General features: G+C 43.0%; 1 non-coding gene across 1 annotated transcript; it reads right to left on the reverse strand.

Annotated features, from left to right (window-relative positions):
* Positions 1-636: 636 nt before the first annotated feature.
* Positions 637-744, reverse strand: LOC130955005 (small nucleolar RNA R71). The gene has a single exon (XR_009076560.1). It is a non-coding gene; the product is annotated as a small nucleolar RNA R71 (small nucleolar RNA).
* Between the last annotated feature and the right edge of the window lie 5,421 nt (positions 745-6,165).

Genomic DNA, 6,165 nt, shown 5'->3' on the forward strand with positions numbered 1-6,165 from the left:
ATTCTTCTACTCCTTTTCCTCTGACACATCAAGGAGTCTCTATACTGTGACATAGAGGATTCCACTACTCCCTTTTGTTCTCTTCTTTTTCATATGAGCAGAAACAGAGATAAAAACATTCTTGTTAAAGCTGATCCTGAACGTGAAAGGACTCTAAAGAAGAAGCTAAGAGAAGCTAAAGCACAACACTCTGGAGAGGTCCTTACAGAGAATTTCGAAAAAGAAGCAGACATGGCAGCCGAACCGAAAAACAATGCTAGAGATGTAAGGAAGATGCTTAGTGACTATACTGCACCAACCTCCAATTTCTACGGAAGAAGCATCTCAATTCATGCCATTGGAGCAAACAACTTTGAGCTTAAGCCTCAATTAGTTTCTCTAATGCAACAGAATTGCAAGTTTCATAGACTTCCATCGGAAGATCCTCATCAGTTCTTAGCTGAATTCTTGCAAATCTGTGATACTATTAAGACCAATGGGGTTGATCTCGAGGTCTACAGAGTTATGCTTTTCTCTTTTGCTGTAAGAGACAGAGCTAGAACATGGTTGGACTCACAACCTAGAGAAAGCCTGAACTCTTGGGACAAGTTGGTCAATGCTTTCTTGACCAAATTCTTTCCACCTCAAAAGATGAGCAAGCTTAGAGTGGAAGTCCAAACCTTCAAACAGAAGGAAGGTGAATCCCTCTATGAAGCTTGGGAAAGATACAAGCAATTAACCAAAAGGTGTCCTTCTGACATGCTTCCAGAATGGAGCATCATATGCATATTCTATGATGGTCTGTCTGAATTGTCTAAGATGTCATTGGACTATTCTGCTGGTGGATCTCTTTATCTGAAAACCCCTGCAGAATCCCAGGAACTCTTTGAGATGGTTGCAAATAACCATTTCATGTACACTTCTGAAAGAAATCCTGTGTATAATGGGATGACTCAGAAGAAAGGAGTTATTGAGATTGATACTCTGAATGTCATATTGGCTAAGAACAAAATATTGACTCAGCAAGTTAATATGATTTCCCAGAATCTGACTAGATTGCAAGCTGCATCCGGCAATGCTAAAGAAGCCTCCTCTGAAGGAGAAGCTTATGACCCTGAGAATTATACAATGGAAGAGGTGAATTACATGGGAGAATCCTATGGAAACACCTATAATTCTTCATGGAAAAATCATCCAAATTTCCCATGGAAGGATCAATAGAAGCCTCAACAAGGCTTCAACAACAATAATGGTGGGAGAAATAAGTTTGGCAATAGCAAGCCTTTTCCATCATCTTCTCAGCAACAGACAGAAAATTCTGAGCAGAGCCTCTCTGGCTTAGCAAACATAGTCTCTGATCTTTCTAAAACCACTCTCAGTTTTATGAATGAAACTAGGTCCTCCATCAGAAATTTGGAGGCACAAGTGGATCAACTGAGTAAAAGAGTTACTGAAACTCCTCCTAGTACTCTCCCAAGCAATACAGAAGAGAATCCCAAAAGAAAGTGCAAGGCCATAACCACATCCAAAGTGGCCGAACCTAGAGAGGGTGAAAAGGCAGTGATTCCCAGTGAGGAAGACCTCAAGAGACGTCCACTGACCAATAAGGAGTTCCCTATTGAGGAACCAAAGGAATCTGAGGCTCATATAGAGACCATAGAGATTCCATTGAATTTACTGTTGCCATTCATGAGCTCTGATGAATATTCTTCCTCTGAAGACGGTGAAGACATTGTTGAAGAGCAAGTTGCTAAGTATCTGGGAGCAATCATGAAGCTGAATGCCAAGTTATTTAGTAATGAGGCTTGGGAGGATGAACCTCCATTGCTCATCAATGAACTGAATACATGGATTCAGCAGACATTGCCTCAAAAGAAACCGGATCCCGGAAAGTTCTTAATACCTTGCATCATAGGCACCATGACCTTTGAAAAGGCTCTGTGTGACCTGGGGTCAGGTATCAACCTCATGCCACTCTCTTTAATGGAGAAACTTGGGATCTTTGAGGTACAAGCTACAAGAATCTCACTAGAGATGACAGACAAATCGATGAAAAAGGCTTATGTACTTGTAGAGGATGTCTTAGTGAAGGCTGAAGACCTTTACAACACTGCTGACTTCATAATCCTAGACATTGGAAAGGATGAGGATGAATCCATCATCCTTGGAAGACCCTTCCTAGCCACATCAAAGGCTGTAATTGATCTGGACAGAGGAGAGTTAGTCCTTCAGTTGAATGAGGACTACCTTTTGTTTAAGGCTCAATGATCTTCCTCTGTAAACATGGAGAAGAAGCATGAAAGGCTTCATCCAATTCTCTCCATACAGAGTCAAGCAGAGCCCCCACACTCAAACTCTAAGTTTGGTGTTGGGAGGCCACAACCATGCTCTAAACAATTGTGAAGCTCTGAAAAGAGCTCACTGTCAAGCTATTAACAATAAAGAAGTGCTTATTGGGAGGCAACCCAATTTTATTTATTTATCTATGTTAGTTTATGTTTTCTTTAGGATGATGATCATGTGGAGTCACAAAAACAACTATAAAAATTAAAGCAAAATAAAAAACAACATTAAAAATAGCACACCCTGGAGGACGAGCTTATTGGCGTTCAAACGCCAGAATTGGCAGGCAAACTGGCATTTAAACGCCAGTAAGGGTAGAATAATGGGCGTTTAAACGCCCAGCCTGACACCATTCTGGGCGTTAAACACCAGAACTGGCAGGCAGACTGGCGTTTCACACCAGAAAAGGGCAGCAGCCTGGCGTTTAAACACCAAGAATGGAACACAGACGGCGTTTAACACCAAGGAGGTGCAGGGATGAAAAATCCTTGACACCTCAGGATCTGTGGACCCCACAGGATCCCCACCTACCCTACCTCACTCTCTCTCCTCTTCACATCTCTCTGTAACACTCTACCCAAAATACCACTCACCTATCAAATCTTACCCTCTTCCCCATATTCTCTTCACCACTCACATCCATCCCCTAATTTCCAAAAATCCATCATAAAACCCCACCTTCCTCACCATTCAAATTCAAACCATTTCCCTCCCAAACCCACCCAACTTCACATGGACCCACCCCTCCTCTTACCCTATATATACCCCCACCTATTCCTCCACTTTCACACATCACAAATACTTCTTTCCCTTTGGCCGAAACCCTCTCATGCCTCAATCTCCCACTTTTCTTCTTCTTCTACTATCTTCTTTCTTCTTTTGCTCGAGGACGAGCAAACCTCTTAAGTTTGGTGTGGGAAAAAGATAAAAGAAAGAAACAAATAGCTCAAAGAGCCAAGATCCTAGTAGATTCTTGTGGTGAAGATGTCTCAAGAAGAGAGACCTGGGCAAGTAAATTCTTAGGGATGTTTCAACACCTAGTACCCTAAAACTAACTGGTTTGGAAGTGCTAAGTGAAAGCCTAATCTAAAGGGTTGTCTTGAGACAGAACCCCTAGAGTCGTGGTCAATCAAATAGCAACAAAAGAAAAGTGAAAAGAAAAAGAACAATTCTTGCTACTTCAAGGTGACAATCAATAGAAATGGCTCCTAAGGCAAGAACTTAAAAGAATCCTCAAGAGTCTAGGAATTCATTATGATATGAAAACAATAAAGTTCATGCATGAGTTGACACTTAGCCCTTATCTTTAGTTATGAATATAATCTCTCCAAGGTCAAGTCTGAACCAATTAAAAATAACTCACATTGATTTGCTTGGGGACAAGCAAATGTTAAATTTGGTGTTGTGATGACTTGAATCATCTACCTCTTTCATGAAGTAAATGGTGAATATTATGATACATTGCTTTGAAATGAGTTTGTGTTGAATTTCAGGTCAAAAGAGCAATAAAGGAAAGATGAATCAAGAAAAAGAAGCTGGGCATGCCACTTGGTACAAACGCTACCAATTAGTATGGACGTGGCATGTCAGCAATGGAGCGTGGCACGCCAGTTGACAATTTCAGAAGGCAAAGTGAAAGAACTATACGGGGCGTGCCACTTGACATCGAGGGCGTGGCACGCTAGCATCATTTTCCAGAGAAAGAAGTCCATGTAGCTCACTATGGGAGTGGCATGCCAGGGAGAAAAAGTACAAAGGGCGTGGCACGCCAGTTATAAACTCCAGCAAAGGGACAAAAAGGGATTTAACATGGGCGTGCAACGCCAACTATACTTTCTAGAGAGCAAATTTGAAGACCACAAAGGGGGTGTGGCATTCCAACACCCTCATACACTATGGGCGTGCCACTTGAACCTGAAGGCGTGGCACGCCAGTTCATTGGTCCAGAAGGGGAACTTGAAAGCTCAACACTGGGCGTGCCACTTGATATCAAAGGCGTGGAACGCCAACCTTACTCATGACTTGTGCGTGCCACTTGGGTCCCAAGCGTGGTACGCCAATGCTTGAAGAAGCTTAAGCACCAACACTGGGCGTGCCACTTGATGTCGAAGGCGTGGCACGCCAACTCTAGCACTCAAGAGAGAAGAAGACCTGGTGTTCCACTTGAGACTTAAGGCGTGGCACGCCATGGTAAGATAACTAGGGGCGTGCCACATGAATGCTGGGCGTGGCACGCCTGTCACTTCTCATTCATGCACTATCAATGGGCGTGGCATGCCACCTACTGGGTGTGGCACACCAGTGTTATTTTTCAGAAAGGAAGATTGAAGCATTATCAAAGGCGTGGCACGCCACCTACTTGGTGTAGCACGCCAGTATTCTTTTCCAGAGAGGATGGATGGAGTGTATATTATGAGCGTGGCACGCCAGACCTGGGCGTGCCACACTGGTTCAAGGTTCCAGAGAAGAAGAGCAAAAGGGAAGACCCTAGGTGTGCCACTTGGGCTCAAAGGCATGGCACGCCAGAGTGGTTGATGGAGAAGTGGTGCACGAAATTGCAGTCACACTTTTGCAATCCGCACAACTAACCAGCAAGTCCACTGGGTCGTCTAAGTAATACCTTACGTGAGCAAGGGTCGATCCCACGAAGATTGTTGGTATGAAGCAAGCTATGGTTATCTTATTAATCTTAGTCATGATGCCAATAAGGTTCTTTGAATTTAATTGTAAAAAGTGAAAGTGTTTGGAATAAGTAATTGTTACTCAATAATGGAGAATATGTTGGAGTTTTGGAGATGCTTTGTCTTCTGAATTCCTGTAACATAATGCTTCCTCACTTTCAAACATGCAAGGCTCCTTCCATGGCAAGCTGTATGTAGGGCGTCATTGTTGTCAATGGCTACCTCCCATCCTCTCAGTGAAAATGGTCCAAATGCTCTGTCACAGCATGGCTAATCATCTGTTGGTTCTCGATCATGTCGGAATAGGATCCATTGACCCTTTTGCGTCTGTCACTACGCCCAACACTCGCGAGTTTGAAGCTCGTCATAGTCATCCAATCCCAGAATCCTACTCGGAATACCACAGACAAGGTTTAGACTTTCCGGATTCTCAAGGATGCTGCCATCAATTCTAGCTTATACCACAAAGATTCTGATTAAGAAATCTAAGAGATACTCATTCAATCTAATGTAGAACGGAGGTGATTGTCAGGCACACGTTCATGGATTGAGGAAGGTGATGAGTGTCACGGATCATCACCTTCTTCATAGTGAAGCGCGAATGAGTTTCTTAGATAGGAACAAGCGTGTTTGAATGGAAAATAGAAATAATTGCATTAATTCATCGAGACGCTGCAGAGCTCCTCACCCCTAACAATGGAGTTTAGAGACTCTTGCCGTCACAAGGTATATAATTCAGATCTAAATTGTCATGAGATACAAAATAAATCTCTAAAGGTTGTTTAAATACTAAACTAGTAACCTAGGTTTACAGAAAATGAGTAAACTAAGATGGATAGTGCAGAAATCCACTTCTGGGGCCTACTTGGTGTGTGCTAGGGCTGAGACTTAAGCTTCTCACATGCCTGGGCTGTTTCTGGAGTTGAACCCCAGGTTGTAACCTGTTTCTGGCGTTGAACTCCAACTTGCAACCTATTTTTGGCGCTGAACGCCAGACTGCAACATGGAACTGGCGTTGAACGCCAGTTTACGTCATCTATCGTCGCGCAAAGTATGGACTATTATATATTTCTGGAAAGCCCTGGATGTCTACTTTCCAACCAAATTAAGAGCGCGCCAATTGGACTCATGTAGCTCTAAAAAATCCATTCCGAATGCAGGG

The sequence above is a fragment of the Arachis stenosperma genome, chromosome 1 (assembly GCF_014773155.1).
Source record: "Arachis stenosperma cultivar V10309 chromosome 1, arast.V10309.gnm1.PFL2, whole genome shotgun sequence".
Lineage (NCBI taxonomy): Eukaryota > Viridiplantae > Streptophyta > Magnoliopsida > Fabales > Fabaceae > Arachis > Arachis stenosperma.